Raw genomic sequence first — 11,859 nt, forward strand, 5'->3', positions numbered from 1 at the left:
AGCTTTAAGCCAGCTTTTTTATTCTTCTCTTTCACCTTCATCAATAGGCTTGTAAGTTCTTCTTTACTTTCTACCATAAGGGTGGTGTAATCTGAGTATCTAAAGTTATTGATATTTCTCCTGGAAATCTTGATTACAGCTTGTGCTTCATCCACCCAGAATTTTGCATGATATATTCTGCATATTAGTTAAATAAACAAAGTAACAATTTTCAGCCTTGACATACTCTTTTCTCAATTTTGAACTGAGTTTGTTGTTCCATTTCCAGTTCTAACCATTGTTTCTAGAGCTGCATACAGGTTTTCAGGAGGCAAGTAAGGTGGTCATGTAACCCCATGTCTTTAAAGATTTTCCACAGTTTATTGTGATCCACGGTGTCAAAGGCTTTAGTGTAGTCAATAAAGCAGAAGTAAATTTTTTTTTCTGGAGTTCTCTTCATTTTTTATGATCCAACAGATGTTGGCAATTTGATCTCTGGTTCCTCTGTGTTTTCTAAACCAAGCTTGAACAGCTGGAAATTCTCAGTTCATGTACAGTTGAAGCCTAGCTTGGGAAATTTTGAGCAACATTATTTTGTTCAAACATTACTTTGAACATTTACTTTATTCAAACATTACTTTGAACATTTATTTTGTTCAAAATTTTTGTTTTGAGTAAGTTTTAGTTTGAGTAAATTTTAGTTTGTGTAAGCTCTGAGAATTGGTGATGGACAGGGAAGCCTGGTGTGCTGCAGTCTGGTGAGGTTGCAAAGAGTTGGACACCACTGAGTTACTGAATTAAGCTTGCTAGTGGGTGAGATGAGTGCAATTGTGTGGTAGCTTGAACATTCTTTGACATTGCCTTTCTTTAGGATTGGAATGAAAATTGACCTTTTCCAGTCCTATGGTCACTGCTGAGTTTTCCAAATCTTCTGTCCTATTGAGTGCAACACTCATCTTTTAGGATTTGAAATAGCTGAAATTCAGCTGAAATTCCATTATCTCCACTAGCTTTGTTTGTATGATACTTCCTAAGGACTTCGCACAGGCCAAGATATCTGGCTTTAGGTGATTGATCACACCATCGTGGTTATCTGGGTCATGAGGTTATTTTTTGTATAGTTGTTTTCTGTATTCTTGCCACATCTTCTTGATATCTTCTACTTCTGTTAGGCCCATACTGTTTCTGTCCTATATTGTGCTCATCTTTGCATGAAATTTTCCCTTGGTATCTCTAATTTTCTTGAAGAGATCTCTAATCTTTCCCATTCTATTGTTTTCCTGTATTTATTTGCATTGATCATTAGAAATGCTTTCTTATCTCTCCTTGCTATTCTTTAGAACTAGCATTCAGATGGGTGTATCTTTCTTTTTTTTCTTTGCCTTTCACTTCTCTTCTTTTCTCAGTTATCTGTAAGGCCTCTTCAGACAACCATTTTGCCTTCTTGCATTGCTTTTTCTGGAGATGGTTTTGATAACCACGTCCTGTACAATGTCATGAACCACTGTCCATAGATTTTCAGGCAGTTTATCTATCAGATCTAATCCCTTGAATCTATTTGTCACTTCCACTGTATAGGGTTTTCATTTAGTCATATCTGAATGGCATAGTGGTTTTCCATACTTTCTTAAATTTAACTCTGAATTCGGCAATAAGGAGTTCGTGAGCTGAGCCACAGTCAGCTCTCAGTCTTTTTTCATTGACTCTATAGAGCTTCTCTATCTTCAGCTGAAAAGAGTATAATTGATCTGACTTCACCATGACCATATGGTGATGTCCATGTGTGGAGCCATCTGTTGTGTTGTTGGAAGTGGGTGTTTTCTATGACCAGTGTATTCTCTTGGCAAAGCTCTGTTAGCCTTTACCCTGCTTCAATTTGTACACCAAGGACAAACTGGCCTGTTGCTCCAGGTATTTCTTGACTTCCTATTTTTGCATTGCAGTCCCCTATAATGAAAAAGATATCTTGTTTGGTTATTGTTCTAGAAGGTCTTGTAGGTTTTCATAGAATGGTTCAACTTCAACTTCTTCAACATTAGTAATTGGGGCATAGACTTGCATCACTTGATATTGAGTGGTTTGCCTTGTAAATGAACTGAGATCATTCTGTCATTTTTGAGATTGCCAAGTACAGCATTTTGGACTCTTTTGTTGGCTGAAAGGCTACTCCATTTTTTCTGGGGCACTCTTGCTCACAGTAGTAAACATAATGGTTCTCTGAATTAAATTTCCCCATTCTGGTCCATTTTAGTTCACTGATTCCTAAAATGTTGATATCTAGCTTCTTTATTATTATTATTATTATTTTGCATGTGGATATTCAGTTTTTCTAACACTATTTGTTGAATAAATTTTTTTTGTCCCATTTTATTACCTTTTCTCCTTTGGCAACTGTCAGTTGACTATATCTGCGTAAGTCTACTTCTGGATTATCAGTTCTGTTCCACTGATTTATTTGTGTATTTTTTGCCTATACAACATTGTCTTGCTTACTGTACTTCTAGTAAGTCTTGACATTGAATAGTGTCAGGCCTCTCACTTTGCTCTTCCTTAATATTGTGTTGGTTTTTCTGGTTCTTTGACCTCTGCAAATAAATTTTAGAATTAGCTTATAAATTTCCACAAAATAATCTTCCATGCCTTAGAGAAAATTCACAGTTAAATTATGAAAATGTAAATAAATATATTTACAAGCATCTTTTTCATTTTTATATTCTACTTACATTCCTCCTTTACCTTATTTTACCTCTGTATAGATGAAATACCTAAAGACAATAGTAATTAAGTTAAGTACAAATGTATTAAACACACAGTATGAAAGGAATTGTATTTGTGTGCTATAATAGCATATATATAAGCCATCTTAGACTTCCCTGGTGGTCCAGGGGTTAAGACTTGGTGGTTCCAATTCAGGGGGCATGGGTTTGATCCATGGTAGGGGAACTAAGATCCTGAATGCCTTGTAGCACACAAATAAATCAGTGGAACAGAAGTGATAATCCGGAAGTAGACTCACATGGATATAGTCAACTGATTGTTGCCAAAGGAGAAAAGGTAACACAATGGAAGATAGACAATCTTTTCAACAAATGGTGTTAGAAAAACTGAATATCCACATGTAAAAAAAAAATAACAATAATAAAAAAGAAGCTAGATATCAATGCAAAAAATAGAGGAAAACAACAGAATGGGAAAGATTAGAGATCTCTTCAAGAAAATTAGAGATACCAAGGGAACATTTCATGCAAAGATGGGTTTGATAAAGGACAGAAATGGTATGGACCTAACAGAAGGAGAAGATATTAAGAAGAGGTGGCAAGAATACACAGAACTGTACAAAAAAGAGCTTCATGACCAAGATAATCATGATGGTGTGATCACTCACCTAGAGCCAGACATCCTGGAATGTGAAGTCAAGTGGGCCTTAGATAGCATCACTATGAACAAAGCTAGTGGAGGTGATGGGATTCCAGTTGAGTTATTTCAAATCCTGAAAGACGATGCTGTGAAAGTGCTGCACTCAATATATCAGCAAACTTGGAAAAGTCAGCAGTGGCCACAGGACTGGAAAAGGTCAGTTTTCATTCCAGTCCTAAAAAAGGCAATGCCAAAGAATGCTCAAACTACCACACAATTGCACTCATCTCACACACTAGTAAAGTAATACTCAAAATTCTCCAAGCCAGACCTCAGCAGTACATGAACCATGAACTTCCAGATATTCAAGCTGGTTTTAGAAAAGGGACAGCAACAAGAGACCAAATTGCGAACATCTGCTGGATCATGGAAAAAGCAAGAGAGTTCCAGAAAAACATCTATTTCTGCTTTATTGACTAGGCCAAAGCTTTTGACTGTGTGTATCACAATAAACTGTGGAAAATTCTTCAAGAGATGGGAATAGCAGACCACCTGACCTGCCTCTTGAGAAACCTATATGCAGGTCAGGAAACAACAGTTAGAACTGGACATGGAACAACAGACTGGTTCCAAATAGGAGAAGGAGTACATCAAGGCTGTATATTGTCACCCTGCTTATTTACCTTATATGCAGAGTACATCATGAGAAATGCTGGGCTGGAAGAAGCACAAGCTGGAATCAAGATATCTGGGAGAAATAGCAATAACCTCTGATATGCAGATGACACCACCATTATAGCAGAAACTGAAGAGCAACTAAAACACCTATTGATGAAAGTGAAAGAGGAGAGTGAAAAAGTTGGCTTAAAGCTCAACATTCAGAAAACGAAGATCATGGCATCTGGTCCCATCAGTCAGTTCAGCTCAGTCATTCAGTCATGTCTGACTCTTTGCGACCCCATGAATCGCAGCACACCAGGCCTCCCTGTCCATCACCAACTCCTGGAGTTCACTCAGACTCATGTCCATAGAGTCAGTGATGCCATCCAGCCATCTCATCCTCAGTCGTCCCCTTCTCCTCCTGCCCCCAATCCCTCCCAGCATCAGAGTTTTTTCCAATGAGTCAACTCTTCACATGAGGTGGCCAAAGTACTGGAGTTTCAGCTTTAGCATCATTCCTTCCAGAGAAATCCCAGGGTTGATCTCCTTCAGAATGGACTGGTTGGATCTCCTTGCAGTCCAAGGGACTCTCAAGAGTCTCCTCTAACACCACAGTTCAAAAGCATCAATTCTTCAGCCCTCAGCTTTCTTCACAGTCCAACTCTCACATCTATACACAACCACTAGATAAACCATAGCCTTGACTAGACGGACCTTTGTTGGCAAAGTAATGTCTCTGCTTTTGAATATGCTATCTAGGTTGGTCAAAACTTTCCTTCAAAGGAGTAAGCATCTTTTAATTTCATGGCGGCAGTCACCATCTGCAATGATTTTGGAGCCAAAAAAAAAAAAAAAAAAAGTCTGACACGGTTTCCATTGTTTCCCCATCTCTTTCCCATGAAGTGAGGGGACCAGATGCCATGATCTTCGTTTTCTGAATGTTGAGCTTTAAGCCAACTTTTTCACTGTCCACTTTCACTTTCATCAAGAGGCTTTTTAGTTTCTCTTCACTTTCTGCCATAAGGGTGGTGTCATCTGCATATGTGAGGTTATTGATATTTCTTCTGGCACTCTTGATTCCAGCTTGTGCTTCTTCCAGCCCAGCATTTCTCATGATGTACTCTGCATATAAGGTAAATAAGCAGGGTGACAATATACAGCCTTGACATACTTCTTTTCCTATTTGGAACCAGTCTGTTGTTCCATGTCCAGTTCTAACTGTTGCTTCCTGACCTGCATATAGGTTTCTCATAGGTTGCCATCTCTTGAAGAATTTTCCACAGTTTATTGTGATCCACACAGTCAAAGGCTTTGGCCTAGTCATAAAGCAGAAATAGATGTTTTTCTGGAACTCTCTTACTTTTTTGATGATCCAGCGGATGTTGGCAATTTGATCTCTGGTTCCTCTGCAGTTTAATTATTGACTGCATTTTTTTTTTGTCAAAATTTACATTATCTTTCCAGAAGTCTGTGGACTTTCTTTTAAGTGAATGTTGACCACATTACCAAGTTCCAAGAAACATCTAGTTATATTTTCTGCTGAAGTGAGGATGGATGATTCGTGGTAACATGATTTTGACAGTATTTCAGCCTCCATATTTCTATCTTTCTAGAAAAATTTTTCCTCATAATAAATGATATATCAAATTCTATTTTATAATGCCTTTAATTATTCCCTTATATCATCCTATCACTTGTATTTGAAGTAACTCTTTGGAAAAATTTTATTTTCAAATGTGTGGATTCAGAAAATACTTGTAAAATTTTTGATGGTTTTACCCTCAGATGAAATTTCATTGCAAATGATATCCGCCAAAAGAGACTTACTAGTGTAAATCTATTGTTGTTAACATCATTAAGTGTTTTTGATGATGTTTTATTAACATCATTAAGTCACAGGCTTCCCTTGTGACTCATCTGGTAAAGAATCCTCCTGCAATGTGTGTGACCTGGGTCTGATCCCTGGGTTGGGAAGATCCCCTGGAGAAGGGAAAGGCTACCCACTTCAGTATTCCGGCCTGGAGAGTTCCAAGAGGGTCACAAAGAGCTGGACATGATGGAGTTACTTTCACTTTCAAGTGCATTATACCTAGGTATATTTAAACTAGATAGTGAAATAATCACAGGTTCAGATGTTTGAAATTCATTGTTCCATGTTATTTAAAATGTAATAGTTTTCATTAAAATTTTTCATTTATTTCTCTATATATTTTCCTTAATACACAAATTAAATATGTAAATATCAAATATGGTCCAGTTTCTATAAGAGCACTTCATGTTCTTATCTTTTTAATATTTTTGATACTTCATCATCTTACCTACTATATGAATTATGCAATCTTAGTAGAATTCTACTTTGACAGAATCAAAATTAGAGAGTTTTTTTAAGATACATAACCTGTAAATTTCAGAATGTAATTATAGTGAATAGTCAAATTAACTACAAAAACTCAAAACTTTCAGTGCTGAGAAAATATGTCATTGGCCAGACTGTTAAATATTCAGAAAGTTTACTCAAATGGCTGTTGAGCTCCTTTACAAAAACAATATTTTATTATGCCACCAAATTTGCTTACATAAATCTCTGGATTATGTTTGTTCTTGAGTTCTATTGCTATCACAAAATGAGCATTTGGTATTCGTAGTTAGTACAGAGAAACATATGAAGAATGGTTGGATGTTAAATTTATTTTCACATTCTCAAAAGCACATGCAAACAGGAAAAATAACTGCTTCAGAATTGTCTATTATGCAGATTATAATTTCATAGTTGTTTCTCACATCACTTACATCATGCCTGCTAATAAAGAGAAAACAATTCTAGTGTAACTCTTTAACAGTGACTGAGTTGCCAAAAATATCACTGCCAATGAATTCAATCATGTTGTTTACATTAATTTGCTGACTTTTAATCTGAAGAAAGTACATTGTGGAACTAATGCTGATGCTAATTCTGCATTTTTATGCTCTGAAATGACTGATATAATGAAAAATGAATCTCATTTTAGTGTGCATTTTGGATACAAAGCACAGACATTACGAAAGACATCTTGATTGAAGTCTGTTAAAAAGCAAACTTTTTAGAAAACCTAAATATTCCTTATTATCTATATATGATTGTGAACTTCCTACATTATCAGTTTTGTGTGTAGTGGGGAAGTTATAACATGTAGGAAGTGGTACAAAAATAAGTAGACATTTGTTTTTATGGCTGTATACTTAAATAAATGTCAACATATTAGAAAACTAACAAGAAAATATGAAACATAAGTTTGCAAGGTAAATGTAATACTGCAATTTGTAACATTTAGCAAGAATTAAATAATTAACTATTTAGTGGATTATATAGCTTTTTGAAATTTTGTAATCAGTCCTTTTGGGTACACTTTAGCATATGAAAGGCATAGATAGAACACTAAACTTACTTAAACTATCTAAGATTATTATTATCATTGTAAATTTCATTCATTAACAATTCTATTAATCATTATACTTAATGACAAAGCTGAGTAACATAAAATCTGGAGAAAATCTTCATACTTATAATTAGCATATTCACAAATGTAGAAGGAAAAAACACTAGAATGCTCTTTGTTCTAAACAGTTTTCTAAAAAGAAGTGGACATCTACTCAATATTTTGTAATAAACTATATGGCAAAAGAACCTGGAAAAAATGTATATATGTTATATAGCTAAGTCACTTTGCTGTACACCTGAAGCTAACACGGAGTTGTAAATTAAATATATTCCAATATAAAATGAATACTAAAATATAAAAAATATTGAAGAACTTACAAAAAAATAGTGTGAGAGTCAGATTGAAAAAAAAAATCAAATGGAAAGATATTCCAGCTTGAATTGCTTCCTTATATCTCTGCTCATCCCTCCAGTATAAAAGTTAGATATTTCCTAGTAAGGTTTCATGGATTTCTAAGTTAAAGATTTAAAATTACTTTTCATAGTGGATAATTCATTTGGTTCAACTATAAACTTTGTCCAAAACTTTAAAATTTCTTAAGAATATAGTTAAATTAAAATTATTTAATTTCTGAAGATCCTCAAGAGGCATGTGCTTTATTAAACTCTACAATATTTGTTCAATACTCTTAAATACAAAAATAAATAATATAATTTGATTTCTCAAGTAAGTTTTCTGAAATTGCCAACATCGGCAGGATCATGGAAAAAGCAAGAGAGTTCCAGAAAAACATCTATTTCTACTTTATTGACTATGCTAAAGCCTTCGACTGTGTGGATCACAACAAACTGTGGAAAATTCTGAGAGAGACGGGAATACCAGACCACCTGACCTGCCTCTTGAAAAATCTGTATGCAGGTCAAGAAGCAACAGTTAGAACTGGACAAGGAACAACACACTGGTTTCAAATAGGAATACGAGTACGTCAAGGCTGTATATTGTCACCTTGCTTATTTAACTTATATGCAGAGTACATCATGAGAAACGATGGACTGGAAGAAACATAAGCTCTAATCAAGATTGCCAGGAGAAATATCAATAATCTCAGATATGCAGATGACACCACCCTTATGGCAGAAAGTGAAGAGAAACTAAAAAGCCTGTTGATGAAAGTGAAAGAGGAGAGTGAAAAAGTTGGCTTAAAGCTCAACATTCAGAAAATGAAGATCATGGCATCCGGTCTCATCACTTCATGGGAAATAGATGGGGAAACAATGGAAACAGTGTCAGACTTTATTTTTCAGGGCTCCAAAATCACTGCAGATGGTGACTGCAACCTGGAAATTAAAAGACGCTTACTCCTTGGAAGAAAAGTTATGACCAACCTACATAGCATATTCAAAAGCAGAGAGATTACTTTGCCAACAAAAGTCCATCTAGTCAAGGCTATGGTTTTTCCTGTGGTCATGTATGGATGTGAGAGTTGGACTGTGAAGAAGGCTGAATGCTGAAGAATTGATGCTTTTGAACTGTGGTGTTGGAGAAGACTCTTGAGGGTCCCTTCGACTGCAAGGAGATCCAACCAGTCCATCCTGAAGGAGATCAACCCCGGGATTTCTTTGGAAGGAATGATGCTAAAACTGAAACTCCAGTACTTTGGCCACTTCATGTGAAGAGTTGACTCATTGGAAAAGTCTCTGATGCTGGGAGGGATTGGGGGCAGGAGGAGAAGGGGACGACTGAGGATGAGATGGCTGGATGGCATCACTGACTCTATGGACATGAGTCTGGGTGAACTCCGGGTGTTGGTGACGGACAGGGATGCCTGGCGTGCTGCGATTCATGGGGTAGCAGAGTCAGACACGACTGAGTGACTGAACTGAACTGAATGAAGGCTGAAATGCAAAGCAAATAATCTTGATATATAACAGAGAGTTCATCCCCCTCATCTTCTCTTCATGTGTAGATCAACCAAGACAATGATGGAAATATAAGGAGCTTTTTACCCTTTGGGCCTAAAGTGAAGGTGAAAGTGTTAGTCACTGAGTCATATCTGACTCTTTGCAATCCCATGAACTGGAGCTTGCCATGCTCCTGACCATGGGATTCTCCAGGCAAGAATACTGGAATAGTTTGCCATTCCATCCTCCATGGGATCTTCCTGACTCTGGAATCAGGGTCTCCTGCATTCCAGGCAAATTCTTAACCATCTGAGCCCCCAGGAAGCCTGGAGTCTGCTGCTGTTGCTGCTGCTAAGTAGCTTCAGTTGTGTCCAACTCTGTGCGACCCCATAGACAGCAGCCCAACAGGCTCCTCCATCCCTGGGATTCTCCAGGCAAGAACACTGGAGTGCGTTGCCATGTCCTTCTCCAATGCAAGTCAAATCTCTCAATTCTACTCCACATCACTCCAGATAACTGATGGTGAAAAGTTTAGGTTTTTCTTTAAGAGCTAAAGCCTAATTTGAAGAAAGAAATAGAGAATTGATAAGTGCTCCCTTAAAAAAAAAAAAAAAACAAGTCTAGAGTATACATTCCAAAAAGAGAAAATTCTCCTTAATATGTAAGGTGAATACAAATCTTTCTCTGAAGAGAACTTTATTTTGACTGTGACAGGAAATCAGTATTTGAAACCTTTAAAAATAAGGAGTTTGTAAGCTATGGCAAGTTTACTAAGTTGTTGATGCCTTGGGAATCTTCTTGAGAGAGAACCAACTGGAGTTCCTGAGAATATCCCAATGATTTTTTGTTTACATGACATTTCTTGACAAAATTTACACAGTATTTTAACACATGACAAGGCAGTCTTTGGAAATATTAATATAAAATTGTATCTGACAGTTGTAGGCTAATCAGTTGAAGAACAGCAGTGTTGTTATACATACTAAGAATAAGGTATAATTTTCCTTAGGAATTTTTCAAAAAAATATTTCATAATACTAAAATATTAGCATTATTATTAAAATAAAAATTTTCTTATTCACTATTTTTACCACCAACAATATTTGCTTCAGGTTACATACACTCAATTTAACTGTAATAAAATCTAATTCTTACAAGTTCCCTTCATATTTTACAGAACCATTAATAAAGTGTTCTTGCTGAATGATTTCCTAATGTTCTGCAAATTACATGGAATTCTTGATTATAGGTTCTGAAGAACTACTGTGCATAAATACATGATTACATATATAAAATTCAGAACTCCCCAATTTGCCTTTGAAATTTTGTTCCTTTATTTGAGAATTGAAAGCATGAATGCAAGAAAGTGGGGAAGGATTTTTATTACTGACTCAGAATATCCTTTTCTCTGTTGGTCTTCAACTTAGAATCATTAACTTCTTTAAAGTTATGTTTACTAATTGTTAGTGTTCTCATCATGATTGTTCCTAGTTCTAATACTTCAGTTTCCAATTTCCAGAGAAATTTATACTTCTGAGCTTAAAAAAAAAAAAAAAAAAGAAGGAAAATATTTCCTGACTCTTTTCACTTGGGGTCTCCCATTAATAAATTTATGAAATTGTCCTCACTGGTAACCAAAGAATAATATAATATTAAATATAAATGCTTTGACTCCTTTGATGCTAATGGAATTAACAAATGCAACAAATTATTATTATAAGTTTTACAACAAATAAGGGAAGCTTGAAATAAGACATAAATATTTTATTTTATTTGTGCTCAGTTGCTTCAGTTGTGTCTGACTCTTTGCAAACCTATGGAGTGTAGCCCACTAGGATGCTCTGTCCATGGGGATTGGGCAGGGAGGAATACTGGAGTGGGTTGCCATGCCCTCCTCTAGAGGATCTTCCAAACCCAGGGATCAAACACTTGTTTCCTCCGTCTCCTTCATTGCAGGCAGATTTGTTATCCCCTGAGCCACCTGAAGAGCCCTTTAATTATATTGAAATATAATTGACATTATATTATGTAAGTTTCCATTGTACAGTGTATTGGTTTACTATTTTGTACATTATGAAATAACACAGTAAGTCTAATTATTATTTGTCACCATATAAATTTATAACAATAGTATTGACTAATATTCCCTGTGTTACAGGTTACGTCTTCATGACTTACTTATTTTATAACTAGAAATTTTTGCCTCTTAGTCCCATTCATCTGTTTCTCATCACTTTGCTCCCCTCCCCTCTAGCAGTCACCGGTCTATTTTCTGTATCTGCATGTCTGTCCCTGTTTTATGTTTTTCCATTTGTTTTGTTTTTTTTTGAGTCAATATATAAGTGAAATCATATGGTCTGAGTCTTTCAGACTTAGTTTATTTAGCATAACACCCTCAAAGTCCATCCATTTGCTGTAAATGGCAAGGCTTAATTATTTTTTTAATAGATGAATAGTATTTCATTATACATATATACTGCATGTTAATTGCTCAGTCATGTCTGACTCTTTCCGCCCCGTGGACTATAGTTCACCAGGCTCCT

The sequence above is a fragment of the Oryx dammah genome, unplaced genomic scaffold, assembly GCF_014754425.2.
Source record: "Oryx dammah isolate SB20612 unplaced genomic scaffold, SCBI_Odam_1.1 HiC_scaffold_3, whole genome shotgun sequence".
In the NCBI taxonomy this organism is placed as follows: domain Eukaryota; kingdom Metazoa; phylum Chordata; class Mammalia; order Artiodactyla; family Bovidae; genus Oryx; species Oryx dammah.